Source organism: Phyllobates terribilis, unplaced genomic scaffold (genome assembly GCF_046119375.1).
Source record: "Phyllobates terribilis strain yellow unplaced genomic scaffold, ASM4611937v1 Scaffold_3__8_contigs__length_932513732, whole genome shotgun sequence".
NCBI classification, from domain to species: Eukaryota; Metazoa; Chordata; class Amphibia; order Anura; family Dendrobatidae; genus Phyllobates; species Phyllobates terribilis.
Genome location: NW_027362763.1, coordinates 536,226,188 through 536,252,767, shown reverse-complemented (window position 1 = coordinate 536,252,767; position 26,580 = coordinate 536,226,188). Strand labels below are relative to the sequence as shown.

General features: G+C 44.0%; 1 protein-coding gene across 2 annotated transcripts in view; it reads right to left on the bottom strand.

Moving 5' to 3' along the window:
* The window catches only part of TNFAIP3 (TNF alpha induced protein 3), a 28,935-nt gene extending 15,687 nt beyond the window's left edge, over nt 1-13,248 (bottom strand). For both annotated transcript variants that reach the window (XM_073671325.1, XM_073671324.1), the window contains exon 1: nt 12,952-13,248. The gene's annotated coding sequence lies outside the window, so the exon portion shown is untranslated. The remainder of the gene's footprint in view (nt 1-12,951) is intronic.
* Nucleotides 13,249-26,580: the final 13,332 nt, after the last annotated feature.

Genomic DNA, 26,580 nt, shown 5'->3' with positions numbered 1-26,580 from the left:
AGTTTCCAACATTTCACAAAGAAAAAAAAGAGACTTAGTCATACGGGTCTGAGGTCATTCAGATAAGACAGAATCTAGAGGGAAAGTACTACATGCTTTACACACAGTTCATTAATAGTCTGCCATGACTATAATTATACATGATGTCACATGTATACCCTCACTGCCTGTAGTGATGACCGTAACTTCAGCACTGACATACAAGCGGCCCTGGGAAGATGCACATTCACATGCACAGATAGCGAATGAATAATGCCACACAGCTCTGTATATGAAGCTGGAACTATATAGCGGGATTTTCCACTGTCGCCGAGCATGTTTTTACATGCCGTAGGCACTAGTGTTACAGTCCATCCCCTGGGAATTAGCCATTTACTCCCTCAAATTATTAGTAAGGGGTAGGGGGTGGAGAATTCAGAAAACCCCTGTTACGAAGAGAACTGCAAAATGAAAAAAAAATGGCCTACTGGCTGTTTATAGAAAATGAGGCAGCTTCCATTCATGGACATGTAGGTACCTCCAGGTGCAGGAAAGTCCACATCTGGAAAATCCCAAGAGCCAGGTAGCCAATACACCTAAACATCTGGGTTTATTTGTCTAGTGACCTTTGGAAGTTCCAAGTGGTTGACTAAGGGCGCAGTCAGACAGACGTATACCACGGACAACGATAGCATCGCAGTGCACAGACTGGCCGGCACCTTTCCTGACCCAAGCGTGACAGCTGCATACAAATACATGAAGCTGTCACGCTCAGGTCAGGAGAGGTGTCAGCTAGTCCATTGTTTTCTCATGCCAATTCGCAGATCTGCACTGCCCCATAGTATAACATTGCCATCCAATAATAAATCACATAGCACTCAGCCGTGTTATAGGTTCATGTGAGCGAGCCCTAAAAAAATTGTCTTATCTTCACCTATAAGGAGTCCCCTCTAAGCAATGTATGCCCATGTCATAGTAGTGGTGCGCTGCTTACTACTTCTACTTATCTGTGACAAACTGAGACAGGGCTCTGTTTACACTACGAGAAACAGCTTTCAATCAGCTTTTTGGTGTTTTTTTATGAAAGAATATTGTGCTCTGCAGCTACATTATTCTTACTGTAAAAAACTGCAACCCCTAAGGACCTCATTGAGTCGTTGGGGTTGTGAGAGTGCTATTCTGTAGGACTTACACATGTGAATACAGCCTGTGGAATGAGATATAACATATATGCAAATGCTCTTTAAATGTTGTGCTTCTAATTTACGCTTCACTTTTTTTTTTTAGAAGTCTACAACCAGTGCCTTGTCTGCACAGATCTATAGGGGGCATATAAACTTTTTTGTGATTCAGAGCAAAACCTTAAAAGTACAAGGTTCTAGTTTCACTATTTCCCACATTTGTACTTTTACTTTTCTACAATGGTAACATCCCACAAAGATACACAGTCTATTACATGCTGATATTTCTGATTCAGGTTTATGCTGCTATATGGCTTGACTCACTCAATCAATCGCAAGGCAGCTTTCAGTTTTCAGAACAATTTAAAAAATAATATGATCTTTGATTGGTTCTTTAAATACAGCTAAAGGTGCTCAAATACCTTAGACAGCAGTGGTCTGACACTGATTTCTCCCAACTCCCTCATATACCAGCATACATGTGTTTCCAACAGGGAGAGGGGAGCAAGACATTGCCAGTTATCCCTGCAGATGGCTTATCACAATGGGCAATGAAATTCAACAGCCTAATCCTTCTTTCCACAAAAATCAACTGCCAGATCCTTGTATATAAGATATTTGGCCAGTCTTATGTGTATGGAGGCCTTAACTGAGCACCTTGAAAATGGAAAATATATTGCAGAGACAAAACTACTGATTTTAGTTTATGAAAGGGAGTCTATCATGTCCAAAGCTGTGCGGCCGCCAAACTGAAAGCCTGGCTACTGGGAGGAAATAAAGTTTATTCCTCGGCTTTCAGTTATAGAGTTGTGCCAGAGCGGCTTCAGCCACTACTCAGTACAGCGGTAGCTGTGATCGCGCTCTGGAACATTGACTGACTGCCGGCTCTGCACACATACGCTGTAGAGCCAGCTGTAAGTTAATGTGCCAGAGCGCACTTACAGCTGTTACTCACTGAGTGGTGACTGAAGCCGCGCCGACAAACCTCTATGACTGAAAGCCGGAGAAATAAAGTTTGTTTCCTCCTTGTAGCCATGCTGTGAGTATAGCGGCTGCATGGCTTTGGAATGCAATTAACCTGCTGAGTAATCCTATATCTGCAGATTAATAGCGTTTTGGGACATGACAGGTTTTCTTTAAATTCAATCTCTTTAATTTAAACAGTATGGGGAACATTTACTAATGCCGGCATATCCCTGTCTTAATCATTAGAGCACTGGAGTGAAAAGCAAGCCCCCTCCTGTCTGCTGGCATCTCTCTTAATTAGTATTCCTGGCTCGAAGTCATGTGTGTGTCACGTTCCAACAATAACATCACTTTGGGCCTAGTAATCAGAAGAGGCAGTAAGGATGGCATTAAGTAGGAGGAGGCTCACAGAGCTCTTATCCAGTGTCCACAGACTACCCATGTCCACTCTGGACCTGTCTGGACCAGGTTCCTGCAAATCTTTTTTCTCAACTCTATAGAATGCAAAAAATGGAGCACCAAGTCAGGGGAACTCTTGTGATTATTATTATCCTCCCTATTTATTAATTTTTTTAAATACTTATATCAAAAAATGTTTCACTATGTAAAGTGTTTGCATTTGTAAGTTCATATAAAATTAATGATCTTATTTTTTTTTCCTATGCGTGCATGTGGTTAATATTTCTAATTGTGGTCAAAACAATTACAGGGCAATCACCTTCTGATAGCAGCACAAACAGCTCTGTAACAAGGGTTGTCTGAGCATAAAATCTTCCATTAAGTGGTAGGAATTAAGGTACACATTAAAGGAAACCTATAAGAACATTTTTACATATGGAAGTTGTGGTATGGCAATATGAGTACTTGTCCCTCAATAAAATAAAAAAACAAAACCTTTTTTTGTAGAGCTCTGTTATTTTCAAACAAAACAAAACAAAACAAGGGTCATCTCTTCTTTCCCTGACAATCCAGTGATGACACTCCAGTGGTTCTCCCAGTCTTTGTTTACTATAGATTGGCAATTGTATCCTGCAGTTAATCAGTGGCCACAGCAGTCATGTGCTGTACAATTAGGAAGAGCACACAGCGATGGAAGCCATGATTCCAGTGGTAAGGCCATGACACTGATGTGACTGGCTGCAGCGGTCATGTGCTGGCTTGTTGTAAACAACGACTGGGAGGACTACCAGAATGTCAGCACTGGGTGTCTGGTGGGAAGAATGAAAGAGCTCCGTTTTCCTGGTGGAAAAAAGGGATGAGTAGCATTTCATTGTTTTAGAACATCTGCAACTGTTGGATAATCCCAGTAAGGAAACCGGAAAGCTGATTGATGGTGCCTGAACCAAGAGCAGCATGAATCAGCTGTCAGGTAAATATGAGACTGAAGACCCAAGATTTAAAAAAAAAAAAAAAAGACAGTGGCACTGTGTTGCACAATACCTGCAAGCCACAAAGACCACAGTAAACAGCTCTATTAACAAATATCAAGAGAACAATAAGGCTATGTGCCCACGACGCAGAAATGCTCCGGATTTTTCCTGAGCGTTTCTGCATCTCCCTGGCAGAAAAAATGCATGCGGATTATACATGCATTTTTTCTGCCAGGTAGAAGCATAAGTGAAGCGTTTTGAACATGCGATTTCGCATGCGGGTTGTCAAGCGCTTTCCAAGCGATTTTAGCATCACTTGGAAAGTGCTTGACAACTTGGTCACACTATATAAATCCATGCAACCGGCATGGATTTATATATTGTGACAAAGTTACAATGCCGCAAATGCTGAATCAATAGTAAAAAAAACAAAAAAAACATTATACTCACCTTCAGATGGCCCCCGGTCTCCTTAGCGATGCGTCTGGTATCTTCAGTGGCTCCCGGTGCTCTAAAAAGGACCTTTCCATGACGTCATTTAGTCATGTGATGGTCACACGACCATCACCTGACCGCTGACGTCAGCGGTCACGTGACTGTCACATGACTAAATGACGTCACGGAAGGTCCTTGCAGACCACCGCCGGAAGCCAAGGAGACAGCAGCGCCGCTCAGAGGAGACCGGGGGGCGCCGGAAAGGTGAGTATAACAGTTTTTTTTAATTTTAATTCTTTTTTAACTACAGGTACTATGGTACCCGGGTCTGGAGGAGAATCTCTTCTTCTCCAGACCCGGGTACCATCCCACATTGAACCGCATGATATTCGCATGTGCACGTGTAGTCATGCGGATGTCATGCGGTCCAATGCAAGTCAATGGTGGCTAAAACACCGCGATTCCGCAAAATAAATGAACGTGCTGCGGATTTTTCCGCAATGATAATGCGCAGCGGAAATTTCCGCAACATGTGCACAGCACATGCGGATTATCATTGGGGAACATTGCACACCTTCTACCAAGCGTTTTTAAAGTGCTTCCGAGGCGGAATTGCCACTGCGGAAACGCTTAAAAAATGCATAGTGGACACAGCCTAATACTTCAGTATAGGCAAAGGGGAAAAAAAATCTGTTTATTCACATAAGTTCCTTAGTGATGCTGCTCATCTATGCTGTTGGGGATGGGCTCTAGAAAGAATGTCTCCTTCCCTCCCTGACAGCTGACAATATAGTCTATTTTTTCTTCCTCTTCAGCAGGAGATCTTTCAGTTATAGAGTGTTTGCATCTTAACTCACAAGCAGAACAAGAAGCTATTTCTACTGGCTGCTCTGCAGCGACCAGAGACTATAACTGAGCTTTGGTGTCCGCCAGCACTCAGGTCACTGCACCCAGCTCACTAGGTGGAGGTTCACATTTCTATACACTGAACACCAGGTGGATCCACACTAGATAAATAAATGTAATAACTCTTCACTTAATCATTTTTTTACTGCATGGAAAAATATGTTATTTTTATTATCAATACAAGAATAATAATGGATATGTCTCCATGGTTTCTGTACTGTTTCTTTTGTCCTACGTTTATATAGATATTATAATAAGTTTAAGAATGTTCTGATGTTAAAGAAGCACTCCTTCCATCAAAGTTTTTATCCTCTTTAATATATTGCAATCATCATATTATATAGCCCTGTGTACTTAAAATTGCTCATTCTGCCCTGTGTACTTAAAATTGCTCATTCTGCCCTGTGTACTTAAAATTGCTCATTTTGCCCCCCAGATAATTCTTCAATTCTTTCCTTTTCCATTAGGTCTATGATATAATGTTATTAAAAACTGTCTAGCTGAATCCTTCTAAGTTCTATGTAGAAACAGGAAGTCTCTTTTCCATGCATGAGTCATCACCCTCTTCAACTCCTGACCCAGCTGCTCCGCTCCTCCCCCCTGCCAGGGACTTTGCAGTGATGTAGAATTGTAGTTCTAATGATAACTCATGAAGGGATCACATTCTAATAATCATATGTTTTGAACTGAATCTCCTTTCATTACCTATTGTACGTTCTTGCTTATCCATTGTTTATTTACTTCTTATATTGAAAAATAAATAAATCTTTAATTGGAAAATAAATAAATAAATAAATAACTGACAATACTGCACATCATGTATACACCCGGTGGGATACCCTGAGCTACATAAAACCTCTAGAAACAGCTGAATCGTCACACTATGAATGACAACATTTTTTCCTTTGCATCTACCGGAATCCTGCTGTTTGTTTTTCATACAAGTATATCGGCAGGTGGAGGTGTAATGTGTTCCTGAGAAGTCAACTGTGAATGCTATAAACCGCAAGTAAAAAAAACAGGGAAACAATGTCATTTTTATTAGTTCTGTTAGTGCTTTTTATATTATAGGCTGGTTTTCTATTGTTGATGTGGGTTCTTATAACTTCTAAGCGTATGTTCACACCATGTTTTTTTCAAGACAGTTTGGAGCAGGTCTACCCCACCTGAAAAAGCACTAACAATACGCTCAGAAGAATGAACATATTCATGTCTATGTAAAAAAGACCTGCTGTTCAAATGTTCAGGCTTCTGAGCGTCATTTACCAACTCCAAGTTTCCAAATATGCCAAGCGACGAAAAGAAGTGAGCAGACCGTTCTCCTGCATCTTTTGCTTTGAAGACGCTCTACATCACACATGTCAAACTCTGGCCTGTGGGCCAAATTTGGCCCGCAGGGTGATTGGATTTGGCCCGCGAAATTGGCACTGCCCCCCTCCCCCGGCATTGCACCTTCAACTGTATCAGCATCTCGGATTTCGCGCCCACTGTGTAGAGCAGTGAAGAGCTGCAGAAGACACGCTACAGAGACCGGAGCAGCGGGGGATCGGGGTAGAGGAATTTTTTTTTTTTAATGTGGGGCCCATTATACTGTATGGAGGCTCATTATTCTGTAAGGAGGACTACGTGGGCCCATTATTCTGTAAGGAGGACTATGTAGGGCGCATTATTCTGTAAGGAGGACTATGGGGGCCCATTATTCTGTAAGGAGGACTATGTAGGGCGCATTATTCTGTAAGGAGGACTATGGGGGCCCATTATTCAGTATGGAGGACTATGTGGGGCCCATTATTCTGTATGGAGGACTATGGGGGCCCATTATTCTGTATGGAGGACTATGGGGGCCCATTATTCAGTATGGAGGACTATGTGGAGCCCATTATTCTGTATGGAGGACTATGTGGAGCCCATTATTCTGTATGGAGGACTATGTGGGGCCCATTATTCTGTATGGAGGACTATGGGGGCCCATTATTCTGTATGGAGGACTATGTAGGCCCATTATTCTGTATGGAGGACTATGTAGGCCCATTATTCTGTAAGGAGGACTATGTAGGGCGCATTATTCTGTAAGGAGGACTATGGGGGCCCATTATTCTGTAAGGAGGACTATGTAGGGCGCATTATTCTGTAAGGAGGACTATGGGGGCCCATTATTCAGTATGGAGGACTATGTGGGGCCCATTATTCTGTATGGAGGACTATGGGGGCCCATTATTCTGTATGGAGGACTATGTAGGGCGCAATATTCTGTAAGGAGGACTATGGGGGCCCATTATTCTGGATGGAGGACTATGTAGGCTCATTATTCTGTAAGGAGGACTACGTGGGCCCATTATTCTGCAAGGAGGACTATGTGGGGCCCATTTTTCTGTAAGGAGGACTATGTAGGCCCATTATTCTGTAAGGAGGACTATGTAGGGCGCATTATTCTGTAAGGAGGACTATGTAGGGCGCATTATTCTGTAAGGAGGACTATGGGGGCCCATTATTCTGTAAAGAGGACTATGTAGGCCCATTATTCTGTAAGGAGGACTATGTAGGCCCATCATTATTCTGTAAGGAGGACTATGTAGGCCCATTATTCTGTAAGGAGGACTATGTAGGCTCATTATTCTGTAAGGAGGACTATGTAGGCCCATCATTCTGTAAGGAGGACTATGTATGCCCATTATTCTGTATGGAGGACTATGTGGGGCGCATTATTCTGTATGGAGGCTCATTATTCTGTTAGGAGGACTATGGGGGCCCATTATACTGTATGGAGGCTCATTATTCTGTAAGGAGGACTATGTAGGCTCATTATTCTGTAAGGAGAACTATGTGGGCCCATCATTCTGTAAGGAGGACTATGTGGGGCGCATTATTCTGTATGGAGGACTATGTATGCCCATTATTCTGTAAGGAGGACTATGTGGGGCGCATTATTCTGTAAGGAGGACTATGGGGGCCCCTTATTCTGTAAGGAGGACTATGTAGGCCCATTATTCTGTAAGGAGGACTATGTAGACCCATTATTCTGTAAGGAGGACTATGTGGGGCCCGTTATTCTATAAGGAGGCCTATGTGGGGCCATTATTCTGTATGGAGGACCATGTGGGGCCATTATTCTGTATGGGGGAATATGTGGGGCCCGCTATTCTGTAAGGAGGACTATGTGGGGCCCGCTATTCTGTAAGGAGGACTATGTGGGGCCCGTTATTCTGTATGGAGGACTATGTTTGGGCCCATTATTCTGTATGGAGGACTTTGTGGGGCCCATTATTCCATAAGGAGGACTATGTGGGGCCCATCATTCTGTATGGAGGACTATGTGGGGCCTATTATTCTGTATGGAGGACTATATGGGGTCAATTATTCTGTATGGAGGACCACGTGGGGCCATTATTCTGTATGGGGGACTATGTGGGGCCCGCTATTCTGTAAGGAGGACTATGTGGGGCCCGCTATTCTGTAAGGAGGACTATGTGGGGCCCGTTATTCTGTATGGAGGACTATGTTTGGGCCCATTATTCTGTATGGAGGACTATGTGGGGCCCATTATTCCGTAAGGAGGACTATGTGGGGCCCATCATTCTGTATGGAGGACTATGTGGGGCCTATTATTCTGTATGGAGGACTATATGGGGTCAATTATTCTGTATGGAGGACTATGTGGGGCTCATTATTCTGTAAGGAGGACTATGTGGGACCCATTATTATGTATGGAGAACTATGTGGAGCCATTATACTGTATGGAGGACTATGTGGGGCTCATTATTCTGTAAGGAGGACTATGTGGGACCCATTATTCTGTATGGAGGACTATGTGGAGCCATTATACTGTATGGAGGACTATGTGCGGCCCAATATTCTGTATGGAGAATATGTGGGGCCCATTATTCTTTATGGAGGACTATGTGGGGCCCATTATACTGTATGGAGGACTATGTGGGGCCCATTATATTGAATGGAGGACTATGTGAGACCCAATACTCTTTAAAGAATGATAAGGAAAAAAGTCCTCAATTATAGACATTTTTTTAATAAATAACAAGTTTGACCTTCGCCTTTGTCCAAGTTTTTAATTTTGGTCCTCTGTGTATTTGAGTTTGACATCCCTGCTCTACACTTTACAAAACAAGCCAATGGGAAGTCTCAAATGTTGCTCTTTGAGCAATTTGTCAGAATTTTTGCTTCAAAAACCACTAGAAAGCTTCAGGCCATCACTACATCTATTTGCTTATCTATGTCTATATATTATATTTGTGAATTTAGTACCTATCCTCTTGATATCATATTGTACTGCGCCACAGAATATAATGGCACTTTATAAATAATGATAGCTACTTGAAGGGGTTTTCTGACAATCGGAGAGCCCCTAAAATTCTCCCAAAGCAGAAACATTTCCGATCTGGCAACTGTGGTCACATGATGTCATAATGATGGGGAAGGGGTGATGGAGGAGCATTTGAAAGGTATGTATATTATATTATTTAATACCCTTGGAGCTACCTAAACGAATACAGTAACAGACCCCACAAGTGCCAAAATTGGCATCTTTTAACAATTGTTCACATATTATATACTTGAACTTAAGTAATACAGCCCGTGTAAGAACATTAAATGATACAACTAGTAAACAGGGTGTCCATGTTATAGCAATAACATGGCACAATGTGTTTCTTTACACTGACTGCATGGACTGAATCAGATAATTACAAGCTTGCGTAAAAACTCTACACTATTAAAAGGAAGTAGTAAAACATACCTCTGCCTAATAGAACATGTGTGTATGGTCTAAATATGAACCATATGCACAGCATGAATGTTATATACCGGACATGGGAGCAACAACTCTTTCTACCCCACATAAAACCACCATAAATGGAGTTTCACATTGGCGTCGGCTCAGTACTATCAGTTCTTTATGTCTTCTGCCTCCTCAGTCACCTGAATGCTGCACAGAAAGAATGACACACGGAGGAGCAGCATCCTGTCTCACCCCCGCTGCTCAAAGGACTGCGTACAGTCAGAACCAGACCCAAGACAGCTCTCACGGTGACAGCTACTATAACAGTTAAGAAAATGGTGCAACTATTCTGGGTCATTAAATATTCTAAAAGTCTAAATAAAAAGAATTTATAGGACATGTTTCATTATGATAACGTTTGCTCACAAGCCCTACTAGAGCACAGGTCTCCTATGATGTAGAATGAAGAGCTGGTGACATTACAGAAATATATCTCTTCTGGACCCCGTATGTTCATGTATGGCGTAAGTGCCCTTTAATATGAAAGGTCACCATGCAATACTACTTTTAGGCTACGTTACCACGATGAGCTTTTGATGTTGCAGAATTTCTGCACCTATTACTTAAATTAGGTTCCTTGCGATTTTTCATTGTGTTTTTGTGTGCGTTTTTTTTGGCTCTGGTTTGTCATTCTTTAAAATAAATCAAATGGTAAAACTGGAGAGCCCAAAAGTGCAAATAGGGTCTTATCTGATTACCAAGTAGTATAAAATATTATAGGTATGCTTACCTGATGGCGTTGTGACAGTCACAACTACTATAGAAGCATGTAAAGGCTGCAACAGGACCACCAATGAGATATGATGCAATAAATGAGGAATACGGTAGTTTAGAGTCCGTGCTGCAGCGCACTCTGAACCATCGTATTCTTCATTTATTGCAACATTCTTTAAAATAAAGCTGACTTGTTTTTGAAATTTTCTGGTATTTTGATTTCACAGAAGTTTATTGATATACTTTGGTGCGGATTACAAGTGTTTTTGATGCGTTTCTGCAGTGTAAAAGCAATAAAAACACATGCATTTTTTACCTGCGGCTTTTCCAAATCTAATGTAAGGCTATGTGCCCACGATGCAGAAATGAAGCAGAAAATTTCTGCAGCATTTCTGCATCTTCCTGGCAGAAAAAACACATGCAGATTGACAAGCGCTTTCCAGGCGATAGCATCACTTGGAAAGTGCTTGACAACTAGGTCACACTGTATAAATCCATGCAAACAGCATGGATTTATACAGTGTGAACCGTAAAAATTAAAACAAATAAAGCTATACTCACCCCCGAGGCCCCGGCGTGGCTGCAGCGCTCGTTCCTGTCTGGTTCCCGGCTGCCGGCATATCGCGAGACAGAGCGGTGAAGGGCCTGCAGTCACATGACTGTGACGTCACCGCAGGTCCTCAAGCGATGCCGGCATTCAGAGAAAAGCCTTCGGAAAGGTGAGTATAAACTTTATTTGTTATTTTATTTTTTTTTTACAGGTACAATGGTACCCAGGTCTGGATGAGAGTCTCCTCTCCTCCAGAACTGGGTACCATCCGCACATAGAGACGCATAGAAGCCGCTTGTACGAATGTACAGTCGCGGTTTCTATGCGTTTCAATGCAAGTCAATGGCGGGAGTTCCGCTGCGCTTCCGCAAAATTAAATGACATGCTGCGGATTTTTGTACGCAGCATAAACGCTGCGGAAAAATCCGCAGCGTGTGCATAGAACATGCGAAATCCCCTTGGGGACCATGGGGAGCGGATTACCTAGCGTTTAACAAGCGTTTCCGCTGCGGAAATTCCGCAGCATAAACGCTTGAAAAACGCTACGTGGGCACCCAGCCTAAGTCTATGGGGAAAATCTGCACATAAAACTCAACGTACCCGCAAGAGAAACTGACATGTTGTGGATTTGAAAACGCACCAAAGATCAGATTATGCAGCGTAAATAAGAAGCACAGTGGACGTGAGATTTCTATATATCCCATCCACTCTGCTGAAACTGTAAGACACTGTGTTTATGCCGCAGGAAAAACACACAGCATCAAAAACGTGAAAAAAGCTCACCGTGGGAACGTAGCCTAAAGCACTTTTTTATTTCAGCGCTGAAGTGGTGCTACTAATCTAAGTTCCCTGACCATATTATCATACTCACCAGACAGTGTCTTCATCTGTTATCAGCGCTGCTCCAGTCCCGATCCTCTATCTTCTGACTGACCGGAAGTCAGTGGTAACGGTCACAAGCTCTCAGTGTGAGTCTATGCGAGTCTTGTTCAGTCCTCGATCTGACTCTCATAGACTTGAATTGTGACTTCCATCTCGCACAGCAAAAACTGGAGCGATCTGACGGATCACACACTGCTGGAGACTGACCGAAGCGGCGCCGATAACAGATGAAGATGGCGGTTGCAGAGTATAATACTAGGGGGCAGTGAACTAAGATTACTTGCACCACGCTGTTCCCTCTTGCCCATGCAACCTATGTCGCAGCAAAAGTTGCCGTATCGTTCCAGCCTTACAAGGTTTTCCCCTTTCAGAAAATCTTGGTCCCTGAGTGCAGCAAACTGCGCTTTACTTACAATCAACAGCACTGAGTCTACACCGTCTCGGGTGTCCAGCATTAGCTGCGGTGATGAGGTCACGTCAACTGCAGAGTAGCCAATCAGTGAGCTCAGCTGCTCTGAGGGGGGCAGCCCGTCTACACGGACAGAGCTGCTGAGCTCACTGATTGGCTGCTGCACTGTCGACGTGATGTCAGCCAACCTTGGGAGCATCAGCAGAGGCTCAAAGCTGGACCTGGGGCAGTAAGGCACAGTTTAAATTATTTTTTTTCTATACCTGTGCCCTGGGACCCAGATTTCTGAAAGAGGACAACCCATTTAAGGAAAAATGTCAGCAGTTTAGGATTACCTGAACCACGGCAGCATGAAGTCCAGTACATAGAGCTATGGCCTCCCTGAGACTGTGGCTTCTCCCTGCCTGGTTTCACTGACAGGTCTCACCCAATTTACACATAGGGGAAGCCTGTCAATCAAGGCATGTGGGGAGGAGCCAGAAGGAGCTGTCCAGCCAGCTAGCTCTTTAGTAAAATCCTGGCATTTCAGAGCAGACCCATGATCTGTGGCTAGTGCTGAATAAGGGTACAGACGTGTGGAGCACAGCTGGGCGGTAACATGGCTCCCCTCATGGCCACACACTATGCTGCCCTCTAATAACCATCACCTCAGACCGCACAGATGCAGCACAAGCCGCGCATGCGCACAGGCCCGAGGCACCACACGACAAACATCAAGCATTTATCATGCATTTTATGCGCAGTATTGTACATAGGCGACGTCTTACCTGGACAAGTGTAAACGAGCGGGACACTGGCGGGTACACAGCTGTCAGGAGGCCGACAGTGCTCACATTACTTCCAGGCGAGGTAGCAGCGAATGCTCAGGTCTATGGAGGACACCAGCACCAGCGCTGCCTGCTCTCCGCTCCCTGCGCTGATACTGCGCCCTGTCACCGCACACCCGAAGAATTTGCACTCCAATAACTCTTGCACTGCACATCGGGGTTAGACGCGAAGTCCCCCGCCTCCTCCCTATGGGGATTTCCCAGGCCCGGGACTTTCCAGTACTGTTGACCAGCAGAGGGCGCGCCAGGCAACGATTGCTATGTAAATAAATATATATATATATATAGTATTTATATTATATATGCACAGTGCAGACCAAAAGTTTGGACACACCTCATTTAAAGATTTTTCTGTATTTTCATGACTATGAAAATTGTACATTCACACTGAAGGCATCAAAACTATGAATTAACACATGTGGAATTATATACTTAACAAAAAAGTGTGAAACAACTGAAAATATGTCTTATATTCTAGGTTCTTCAGAGTAGCCACCTTTTGCTTTGATGACTGCTTTGCACACTCTTGGCATTCTCTTGATGAGCTTCAAGAGGTAGTCACCGGAAATGGTTTTCACTTCACAGGTGTGCCCTGTCAGGTTTAATAAGTGGGATTTCTTGCCTTATAATTGGGGTTGGGACCATCAGTTGTGTTGTGCAGAAGTCAGGTGGATACACAGCTGATAGTCCTACTGAATAGACTGTTAGAATTTGTATTATGGCAAGAAAAAAGCAGCTAAGTAAAGAAAAATGAGTGGCCATCATTACTTTAAGAAATGAAGGTCAGTCAGTCTGAAAAATTGGGACACTTTCAAAGTGTCCCCAAGTGCAGTTGCAAAAACCATCAAGCGCTACAAAGAAACTGGCTCACATGAGGACCGCCCCAGGAAAGGAAGACCAAGAGTCACCTCTGCTTCTGAGGATAAGTTTATCCGAGTCACCAGCCTCAGAAATCGCAGGTTAACAGCAGCTCAGATTAGAGACCAGGTCAATGCCACACAGAGTTCTAGCAGCAGACACATCTCTACAACAACTGTTAAGAGGAGACTTTGTGCAGCAGGCCTTCATGGTAAAAGAGCTGCTAGGAAACCACTGCTAAGGACAGGCAACAAGCAGAAGAGACTTGTTTGGGCTAAAGAACACAAGGAATGGACATTAGACCAGTGGAAATCTGTGCTTTGGTCTGATGAGTCCAAATTTGAGATCTTCGGTTCCAACCACCGTGTCTTTGTGTGACGCAGAAAAGGTGAACGGATGGACTCAACATGCCTGGTTCCCACCGTGAAGCATGGAGGAGGAGGTGTGATGGTGTGGGGGTGCTTTGCTGGTGACACTGTTGGGGATTTGTTCAAAATTTGAAGGCATACTGAACCAGCATGGCTACCACAGCATCTTGCAGAGGCATGCTATTCCATCCGGTTTGCGTTTAGTTGGACCATCATTTATTTTTCAACAGGACAATTACCCCAAACACACCTCCAGGCTGTGTAAGGGCTATTTGACCAAGAAAGAGAGTGATGGGGTGCTACGCCAGATGACCTGGCCTCCACAGTCACCAGACCTGAACCCAATCGAGATGGTTTGGGGTGAGCTGGACCGCAGAGTGAAGGCAAAAGGGCCAACAAGTGCTAAGCATCTCTGGGAACTCCTTCAAGATTGTTGGAGGACCATTTCCGGTGACTACCTCTTAAAGCTCATCAAGAGAATGCCAAGAGTGTGCAAAGCAGTCATCAAAGCAAAAGGTGGCTACTTTGAAGAACCTAGAATATAAGACATATTTTCAGTGGTTTCACACTTTTTTGTTAAGTATATAATTCCACATGTGTTAATTCATAGTTTTGATGCCTTCAGTGTGAATGTACAATTTTCATAGTCATGAAAATACAGAAAAATCTTTAAATGAGAAGGTGTGTCCAAACTTTTGGTCTATACTGTGTGTATATATATATACACACATACATACACAGCTCCTCCATTATTTAAGTGCACACAGAGTTTTCTTACAAGTCTGTGGTAGTGGGTCTATTCTAAAAAACACCTGAATAAAGTCACTCAAAAAGCTCCTGACTCTTCCTATTTCTATTATAAAGGCGTTTTACTGTGCCCATGCTCAGTGTTTTGAGCGTTTTTCTTCTGCTCCAGGTTTTGAATAGCACCTGATAGGAGACATCACTTCTTCTGAAGCGTTTCCTGATGGAAATCTCCCCAAACCAGGCACTGTCCAATCAAAACGCTGCAAAAAAACACTTCAGTGTTAAAACTGTTGAAAAACTCCTTCAAAACCTCTTCCGGGATCGAAAAACTCCTTCAAAACCTCCACGTCTCTTGAAGTGGTATCCACTAGAAAACTAGTAGTTTATGACCACCTCAAAAAACCATAGTATGAATATATCCATAGGGTATGTGAACGCAACGTCTTTGTCAGGCCGGTGAATCTGTTGAGCTTTTCATGAAGAAAAAAATGCTGGAAAAGCGCTCAAAATAATTGCTGGCGGTCAAAGATCCAAAGCGCTCAGGAAACAACCAAAGAACACTTTAAAAGATGCTTCAGTATTTTTTGTTGTTGTTTCCTGAGCACTTTTTCGATGGTTTTGACCGCCATCAGTCACTATGAGCATTTTTGTGGCGTCTTTTGTACCGCCGTTTTCTGATCTTTTTTTTTTTTAAACTCCATTCAACAATGAAGAAACTACTAGTGATTTTTGTAGCTAAAATTCTGAAAACTGCTTTTGACCCTTCCCAGGAACTAGTGGCGTAACTTAGAGCACATGGGCCCCAATGCAAAAGCTCCGAGACCCCCAATTATTGCACGTCTTTAATAGCATTGGTCTTTTTATAGTGGGAAAAGGGACTTTTGGGGCCCACTAAGCTCAAGGGCCCGGGTGCGATTGCAACCCCTGCAGCATTAATTAGATGACCGGTTCCCTTTAAAGTGTAGTGCATTAGTACTCTGCACCATCTAATAAACAGAAAATGACTTTCACTTTTTAGAATGGCAGATGTCCATGTTTCTAAAGGACATTTTTCCTTATGTTTAGGCGAATGTAGTGTTGGTCTGAATGCTGTGTGCCCAACAAGCCACAGATGGACCCTGATAAGGCTATGTGCCCACGCTGCGGAAATGAAGCAGAAATTTTCTGCTTCATTTCTGCATGTCCTCTCCCGGATAAATGCATGCGGAATTCCGCACGCGTTTATCATGCGTTTATCGCGCGATTTCCACATGCGGAATTGCCTTGCGTTTTTTATTGCACTGCAAAGGCAATTCCGCTTGCGGAAACGCAAAATTAATGAACATGCTGCGGATTTTTCCCCGCAGCAAAAACGCTGCAGAAAAATCCGCAGCATGGGCATTGAACTTGCGTAATCACATTGAGGACCATGGGGGGCAGATAACAGCGTTTCACAAGCGTTTACGCTGCGGAAATTCCGCAGCATATCCGCTTGAAAAATGCTACGTGGGCACATACCCTAAGTCAGCGTGCTGGTGAGGCTCCAGGAAATTAAAGGGGATATCTAGGACTTAAAAAAAAAAAGAAAATGTGCCTAACCACTAGCAGGCATGTAGTTGCTACCTACTTGCCTGTTGTGCCTGACGTTGTTCTCCGCTGGCACAAAGCCATCACAGACTTCCTCTGACGTCATGTCAACAGAGCGGCTGTTTCTTTTCCTGTTGACAGGGCGGGACCACTGGTGTCATGCTGATTGACAGCAGTTTCTCTGCTGCTTAATTGGGGGAAGCCAGCTGTCAATCAGCATGACAATATTAGTCCCGCCCTGTCAACAGGAAAAGAAACTGTTGCTCTATTGACAAAGAGCAGCTGAACCTCCAACAAGAGCAGTCGAAGACTGGCACGGGTACATCAGGCAGGTAGTTGACTCTGTTAGAAACTACATATCTGTTAGTGCTTAGGCACATTTTTTTTTTAAAGTTCCGGATATCCCCTTTAATAAAAGGGAACAAAACATAGTATATTTCGCAACTTGGTACCATTGCAAAAACATCTGTTCGACACAAAAAAGAAGCCCACATGTCACAGCTCCATCGAAGGAAAAATAAGATCTGTCTCTGAGTCTCTGAAAATGGCATCACAAAGTACATTTTTTTCTCCATTTTAAAAAAAAAAAAAAAAACTATACAAGTTCGGTATTAATGTAAATCATCCTGACCTGGAAAATCATAAGACTTGGTATTGCAGAAATGATATGGCCCGGTCAGTTTTACTGAACGATTCGAGCTCTAAAACAAAATTCAAAAAACAATGATAAAATTGCATATTTTTTGTCATTTTGACCACTTGGATTCCCCCCCCCCCTGTTTTTCAGCGCATTGAATGGTCAAGTGAATGGTTTTATTCAAAACTATAACTCATCCCGCAAAAAACAAGCCGTCATATGACTAAGTCGACGGAAAAATAAAAAAGTTATGAAGAAGAGAAGGAAAAACAAATGCAGAAAAATGAAAATTGGCCTGTACGGTAAGGTCTTACAGGATATGGATACCTATGTGTTTTGGGTTAAGCAGAAAAAAAAATATTTTTGTATCTGGTTTTCATTCATTGTCTTTTACAGGGTCCTTGTTTCCCTGAATATTGTGGCTGCAGAATGAGTTAACCATGGTGGTAAAAGAATACATATTAACCCCTCCACTCCGCTCACTTTTCCAGCGCTGCCACTACAGCGCTTTCCATCGGACTAGAAGCAATGACATTACTGACCAATAGTGACCTGATCTTGCTGTCCCTAAACACTTCATATGTATGGAAAAATAACTTGTAGTGCTGTTCGGTATTTGCAAATTAGTCAGGACAAGCCTGGCGGGGCGTTTATTTTTCAGACTAGTCCGCCTAAGGTCCTGTAATCACTCCCCTTTTCATGTTATATCTTCAGTTCAGGACGTTGTGCACATCTCTGAGTTTTACTGCACTGAAAATATCATGGAAGAAAATGTCAATCATCGCCGAAAGGGGTGTGAATACAAGACCTGAGGCTGGAGTAGCCTGGGGAAATAGATGCTTTACAAGACAAGTCCTGACGTTGTGATTTTTCTATACATGTCAAGAGTTTTTTGGTTCCACATGGACTGGAATAGAATACAAGAATAGGGCTCGGACAGGTAATAGTGGTGATTCGGGGACCTGACAGCTTGCCTTTAAATTGGGGCACCAGAGATACATTTCATGGCCAATCATTAGCGCCTTTGTACCAGAACACATGACCTCATGTGGAATACAAAACAGCAAGTGTTGAATTTTTTTAATTATTGGAAAACATTTGTGTAATCACAACGTGCATTATGGCCCAGAGAGAGATCACACAGAGGATCTCCCCAACTTTCCCTGTTGTCACTGTTGTGGGATGAATGTCTTTGAAAGTCAATTTTTGGGTGCAGCAGTGCCGTCCTAATGGATGACAAACCTTATAGTTCTCAACAGTTAGCTGCTGCATACACATGATGTGATACTAAACAACACATCAAGTACTGATGTGAACCTGAAGAAGGGAGAGAACCCAATAGTGTTTTAGGGGAAAAAATCCTCTTTGAAGTCTAGTAAACTTCATTGCTTATCTTGTAATTATTTTTATATACACCCATCTCTTCTACACCTACATCCAAACTGAAAGTAAAAATACTGCTCGGTCTTCATCTGAAAACTGATTATCTTCACTTTGCAAACATTCAGCTTAAAGAAGCACTCCCATGAATTTTTTTATTCCCTAAACCTGTGTAAATGTACGTATAGTGTAGTGTAAGTGGGGTAATATACTCACTGTTCGCTGTCTTCCCCGCTTTCCAGCTCCTCTTCTCCACTCACGTGACTTATGTTCTAGCTTTCTGGATCACTGTATGCTCTATGATTGGGCCGGAAATTGTTTTTACAATGAATGCCTATGGAGATTTGTTCTGACGCTCCATAGAATTACATTGTAAAAGCCACTTCTGGCTCATATGGCTCAAACATAAATTCCAGTGTGAGCTGGCAAGTCAGAACAGAAGTCACGTGAGTGGAGAAGGGGATTAGAGAGGAGCTGGAAACTGGGGAAGACGGTGATCGGTGAGTATATTACCGCAGTTACAGTACTGTACATGCATTTACACAGATTTAGCTAATAAAAAAAATTAATGGAAGCTATTCTTTAACTTTGTCATCTGAACTCCCATAATTCACTGCTCTTTGAAAAAGTAAGCACAACTCATCAGTTATAATCACATAATCACTAGGACTCCCATTCATCCCAAGAGCAGAGCTCTGAAATGCCCCGCTTAAATTGAGACATGGCCAAGCATGCTCACCACGACGCTTTTTTGTGCATGGGCTTTAGGAGAGGCTTCCATTGTAGATGACACCCTTGCATGCCATTCCTGTGCAGGTTTTGTGACATTTCTCTTCCATGTGGTGCCATTCCTGATGGCATGAAATATTAAGGTGTTTTCTTTGGTTAGTAACACTTTTTTATAGTTAACTGTCTGCTGGACACCTGTTTAAAGGACAACCCCTTCTCAATCAGCATGTTTGCCCCTGAAAGTAGAAACACTTATACTGACCTCCTTTGCTGTTCCAGTGGTGTCATCACTCACTCTCTCGGGGCTCGCATGAGATTGTTAGGCCATGTGAGCCCTGTGTCCAGTCAGGACTGGCTTCGCTTTCAACGCCTTTGGACATACCAAACATCAAGAGTAAGTGAGCGGCCAGCCACAGCTCTGACTTCATGTTGATGCCTGATTCATCTGAAGGCAGGGAGAGTGAAGCCATTGCTGATTGGGCACACGGCTCACGTGACATAACAATGTCACGTGAGCCTAGGGAGAGCGAGTGCCTAAACTGCAGGAACGGTGCCAGCACCGGAGGTGAGTATAAGTGTTGTTATTTTACAGGGGGCAAACGTGCTAGTTGACAAGGGATTGTCTGAGTAGTAAATGACCCCATTTATGAATAATTTGACTTACCTGTGGTTGAATTCTTGCTAATTAGGATTTTGTAGTCTAAACTTTAGCTTTGCTACTAAGACTTTTATTGGGGTGTACTAATTTTTACACCATGATCTTGAATTAATTTGTTAGGAAAATTACTTTTGTGGCTGTTCAAAATAACAAATTTTGTTTGCAATCAATTTCTGACAAAGGAAACTAAAAGTCTTCTGACAAATCTGTTGGGGTGTATTCATTTATGCTGAGCACTGTATGTATAGTTTATATGAATGTAAGAGGAAGTGATAGTACTCCTGAAGAGCCCTTGCGTAACGTGACATTGGAGAAGAAAGACTCCCATCTGCTGGAGGGGTGAAGCCAGGCGGAACCAATCAGTACTAGAAGAGTTGCAGTGGGAGCGATTTCCTTTGCTAGACCTGATCAGGTGCCACACACGCCAGAGTTCTTGGATATAAAAGCCCTGCTCACCAAACCGCAGAAGGATTTAGTGCCAAGGAGGAGCTTGAAGCAGATGCAGATGAGAGATTACGCTGAGGCCAGTGTGACAGGCTGGAGCGTAGGTGTCGGTCGTCGCCAGACAAGGTCCAGACGATGCCTGGTGAGACCCAGATACCTGACTACGCCAGTCAAGACCCAGAGTCATGAACTGCGCCTGTCAAAACTTAGAGTTCAGACTGCGCCGGTCAAGACCAGAACCTGCGCCCTATGCCGGTCAAGTCCCAGAGGCCAGACGACACCCGTCGAGATTCGGGACCCAGCCCTTTCCGCCTCAGACCTAGGAGAAATCCTCCGCTGGTAAGGCATCAGAGATTTGTGAGGAGATGATGACCAGAGGAGCATGCCTGCAGTTACAAAGAGACACCACCTGTGAGCAGGGCCGTCACTTCCAGCTATAACATACGGTACCGGGGTTGGCCTGGGCTTGGACAACAATCAACGCGCATTAATAGACTTTGTCAGAAAGACTTGCGGCCTAGCGGGCAAACCCGATGACCCCCTACTAGGGCCAGTTCTACCGGAAGAACTAACGTGGTAGCTCCCATGAACGGGTGTGATAGCTCCCATGAATGGGCATACCACCCTCGTACGGAGAACATTAGCACAGTATATTGAAGAACTTTTCTGTTATAACAAATATAACATTTTATGGTTCATTGTTGAATTGTATTGTTTAATAGCATTAATTGTTTTGTAATTACTGTAAATTTTCGCTGCATCTGAACAGAACTATTCACTGACAGTTCTTGCCTCGTTTTTTCTCTGCGTTGCATCCGGTCACCTGCATTACATGAATACAATTGAATCTATACCTTTATTAACCAACAACTGTGCTCTGTTGCAGGGATCCACTTTAGAAGTGATATGCAATTGAGCCCCGAGGTGCCCTGGGTGGGACGGAACACTTCCACTCTCTCGGCTCCCAGCTCCATTCTCAGCCTAACTACGTCCTGTACATAGGTAATTGATAGGCTGCAGCAGTGCTAACTTACTGCTAATAACCTAGTGGAGGGTGGTATTAGACTGAGAAATGGAGCTGAGGCAGTGAAAGTCCTTTCCACCCAAAGCACCTCTCTTCAAATGGATCTCTATTCAACAGAGCAGCGATTTTGGTTAATAAACATATAGTTTAGTTTCACTTTTGTTCTTATAACTTTCACACAGACACACACACACGTAAAATTGGTTTGGTGTGTAGAATGAGCTGACAGATTCCCTTTGAGTCTATGGCCAGCTTAATATAATACTAAATCTTAAAAAAAAACATAAAAGAACACATTTAAAGTGCCAATATATGCCTGGATGAATTTCAGAGAGCCATAGAAAGATGTTTTACTGAAATTTTGCAAAGAAGTCACTTCCCCTCTACCTTATCTATCTTCAGTTGGTGACTGAATATTATCAGCAGTGTGCACCAGCATGACTACAGTCATGGCCAAAAGTATTGAGAATGAGACAAATAGTAATTTTTCCAAAGTTTACTGCTTCATTTTTTGTAATGGCAATTTGCATATACTCCTGAATGTCAAAGAGTGATCAGCTTAACAGCAATTACTGTACTTGCAAAGTCAATATTTGCCCAGAAAATGAACTTTAACCCCCAAAACACATTTCAACATCATTGCAGTCCTGCCTTAAAAGGAGCAGCTAACATTGTTTTAGTGATTGATCCATTAACACAGGTGTGGGTGTTGATGAGGACAGGGCTGGCGATCAATCAGTCATGATTAAGTAAGAATGACATCACTGGACACTTTAAAAGGAGGCTGGTTCTTGGTATCATTGTTTCTCTTCAATTAACCATGGTTATCTCTAAAGAAACATGTGCAGCCATCATTGCACTGCACAAAAATGGCCTAACAGGGAAGAGTATCGCAGCTACAAAGATTGCACCTCAGTCAACAATCTATCGCATCATCAAGAACTTCAAGGAGAGAGCTTCCATTGTTGTCAAAAAGGCTCCAGGGCGCCCAAGAAAGACCAGCAAGCGCCAGGACCGTATCTTAAAACTGTTTCAGCTGCGGGATCGGACTACCAGCAGTGCCGAGCTTGCTCAGGAATGGCAGCAGGCTGGTGTGAGTGCTTCTGCACGCACTGTGAGGCGGAGACTCTTTGAGCAAGGGCTGGTTTCAAGGAGGGCAGCAAAGAAGCCACTTCTTTCCAGAAAAAACATCAGGGACCGACTGATATTCTGCAAAAGGTACAGGGAGTGGACTGGTGAGGACTGGGGCAAAGTCATTTTCTCTGATGAATCCCCTTTTCGATTGTTTGGGACATCTGGAAAACAGCTTATTCGGAGAAGAAGAGGTGAGCGCTACCACCAGTCTTGTCTCATGCCAACTGTAAAGCATCCTGAAACCATTCATGTGTGGGGTTGCTCCTCAGCCAAGGGAATCGGCTCACTCACAGTCTTGCCTAAAAACACAGCCATGAATAAAGAATGGTACCAGAATGTCCTCCAAGAGCAACTTCTCCCAACCGTCCAAGAGCAGTTTGGCGCCCAACAATGCCTTTTCCAGCATGATGGAGCACCTTGCCATAAAGCAAAGGTGATAACTAAATGGCTCATGGAACAAAACATAGAGATTTTGGGTCCATGGCCTGGAAACTCCCCAGATCTTAATCCCATTGAGAACTTGTGGTCAATCATCAAGAGACGGGTGGACAAACAAAAACCAACAAATTCTGGCAAAATGCAAGCATTGATTATGCAAGAATGGACTGCTATAAGTCAGGATTTGGTCCAAAAGGTGATTGAGAGCATGCCAGGGAGAATTACAGAGGTCTTGAAGAAGAAGGGGCAACACTGCAAATATTGACTTGCTGCATTAACTCATTCTAACTGTCAATATAACCTATTGGTACTCATAATATGATTGCAATTATATTTCTGTATGTGATATAAGCATCAGACAAACACTAATAAAAACCAGAGGCCAGCAGATCATGTGAAAATATAATTTTGGTGTCATTCTCAAAACTTTTGGCCATGACTGTACAATGCTGAAAACTTCAAGTTCAGAGAAAGGGGCTTAGGCCAAATTTCAACGTCTGTGAAACATGGTCCGTATACTGACTGATTTACTGACTGGCAGTGGGTCTACTGGCCCAAATGCAACAGCCTCATACATGCCTATGGGGCTGTTTAGTTCACGTCAGTTAAATGTCTCAATTTGGCCTTATTCCTTGGCTATATTGGAATCTGTTAGCAGGGCTATGATGAAGCAGGGTTTGCGTACAAATTGTAGGAACATTTTTTTCTCTCAAGAAATGGAATCATGAGTGGTTTATCAGCCTTCTGACTCCTTGCAGGAAAGAAATTGCTAAAAAAGTGTTGTAAAGTTGAACATAAAATGACCCATGGATGTTTAATATGAACAAAAACCCTGAATTTAGTAACAAGAAAAAGGAAGGAAATGAATAATGAAAGCATTGGGAAATGAGAGGCGAAACAGGAGTATACAAGCTATAAACTGAAAATCTGATCAAAGGGATCCTGTCGCATCCAAAATAAAACCCCCAAAAGAGTCCTAAAGGTCCAAATTTGGCACGTCCATAAAGGGTTAAAGATGTTTGCTAAAGTAAAAACAATTCACCAGCAAAGAAATGTATGTTTCTGCCAGATGTGTTTTAGGCCAGCTTTATACTTCTGCACTTCATGGTCCGTGTACAGACAACCATTTACTGACCATCTATGGGTCTGTGGAGCTGAACTGACAGACTCCAATACGTCTATGATGCTGTTAGTTCAGATCAGTAGAGTCGTAGTCCTTACACAGTCCATGAAATTCGAATGTATCAAATTTACCTCAGTGAACAGATTGGATGAATCAAGAATTTACAACAGACATATTATTATTATTATTATCAGGGCTGCATGAATATACATTGCTCAAAAAAATAAAGGGAACACTCAAGTAACACATCCTAGATCTGAATGAATGAAATATTCTCATTGAATACTTTGTTCTGTACAAAGCTGAATGTGCTGACAACAAAATCACACAAAAATCATCAATGGAAATGAAATTTATTAACCAATGGAGGCCTGGATTTGGAGTCACCCCCAAAATTAAAGTGGAAAAACACACTACAGGCTGATCCAACTTTGATGTAATGTCCTTAAAACAAGTCAAAATGAGGCTCAGTATTGTGTGTGGCCTCCACGTGCCTGTATGACCTCCCTACAATGCCTGGGCATGCTCCTGATAAGGTTGCGGATGGTCTCCTGTGGGATCTCCTCCCAGACCTGGACTAAAGCATCCGCCAACTCCTGGACAGTCTGTGGTGCAACGTGACGTTGGTGGATGGAGCGAGACATGATGTCCCAGATGTGCTAAATCGGATTCAGGTCTGGGGAACGGGCGGGCCAGTCCATAGCTTCAGTGCCTTCATCTTGCAGGAACTGCTGACACACTCCAGCCACATGAGGTCCGGCATTGTCCTGCATTTGGAGGAACCCAGTGTAATGCACACACCCGGGCTGAGTGGCGTGTGCGTGTATATGTAGTGATTCCACTGGACCGTGCCGGAGAGTGAATGCCTGGAGGGGCGTAACTAAGTATCCACCCGATCCGACCTGGGTCGCACGACGGCATATGACGCCAGTGCACCAAGGAGGAACCAAGCAGAGGGACCAGGTGCTACTCCAGGTCAAACCCCAGACACGGCTGTTGACCCACACAGGGGAATACAGGAACAGGCAGGTTAGGCTGGCACACAGACTGCTGGGTATAGGCAGACACGGCTGGTATGCAGACTGGCGGATGCTGGTAAGCACGACTGGTATGCAGGCAGGGAGGTACTGGCAGGTACGACAGGTTGGAGCACCAAGTGGATAGGACCCAGTACAGACTGGGACTCAGGAACAGAACCGCAGATGCGGTGGACAAACAGCAGAGTGAGGCGGCCCAGAGCGGCGAGCAAGAGCAGAACAAGACGAGACCGCCTGGAGCGGTGAGCGAGAGAGGAGCAGGACGAGACTGCTGAAGCAGCGAGCAAAGGGTCAGAGCAGAGCGAGACTGCCGGAGCAGCGAGCAAAGGGTCAGAGCAGAGCGAGACTGCCGGAGCAGCGAGCAAAGGGTTAGAGCAGAGCGAGACTGCCGGAGCAGCGAGCAAAGGGTCAGAGCAGAGCGAGACTGCCGGAGCAGCGAGCAAAGGGTCAGAGCAGAGAGAGATTGCCGGAGCAGCGAGCAAAGGATCAGAGCAGAGCGAGACTGCCGGAGCAGCGAGCAAAGGGTCAGAGCAGAGCGAGACTGCCGGAGCAGCGAGCAAAGAGTCAGAGCAGAGCGAGACTGCCGGAGCAGCGAGCAAAGGATCAGAGCAGAGCGAGACTGCCGGAGCAGCGAGCAAAGGGTCAGAGCAGAGCGAGATTGCTGGAGCAGCGAGCAAAGGGTCAGAGCAGAGCGAGACTGCCGGAGCAGCGAGCAAAGGGTCAGAGCAGGGCGAGACTGCCGGAGCAGCGAGTAAAGGGTCAGAGCAGAGCGGAAACCGCAGGAGCGGTGAGCAAGGCAGAGCAGACAAGAACCGCCGGAGCGGTGAGCAAGGCAGAGCAGAGGGGACAGGGCTCTGTTCACACGGAACAGACTGGAAGGGAAATGCAGAACCAGGTACACACAGGATACTTGCAATGAAGTAGCGAGTGGACTCTAAACTCACAAACGGGAGTACAGGGACAACGAGTAGGAGTTAGGTACGGGATCAGATTCTGCAGGAAAAGGGAAGGTACGGACATAGAGAAAAACAGGTAACAGGCTAGGAGAGTATTCAGACAAGAACAGACACAGCAGCAAGATACAGGAGCGGGTCTAGGTATGCAGCTCCTAGAAGGCGGAATGAAAAGGCTAGGAGCGTGTTCAGACAGGAACAGGCAAGATACAGGAACGGGTCTAGGTATGCGTCCCCTAGAAGGCGGAAAGAACAGGCCAGGAGCGTGTACACACTGGCCTGGAAAAACAGCCTCCAGGATAGGCAGAAGACAACAGGCTAGAAGATAGTTCAGACAGGACACAGTTCAGACACGGGAACTGATACCGCAAGGCAGGAAGCATAGACAGGACCTGGCACATCAGTGACCGGAAGCCAACTGACAGAACACAATGCTCAGGTATGGATTCCAGGGAGGAGCTGGGTTAAATACC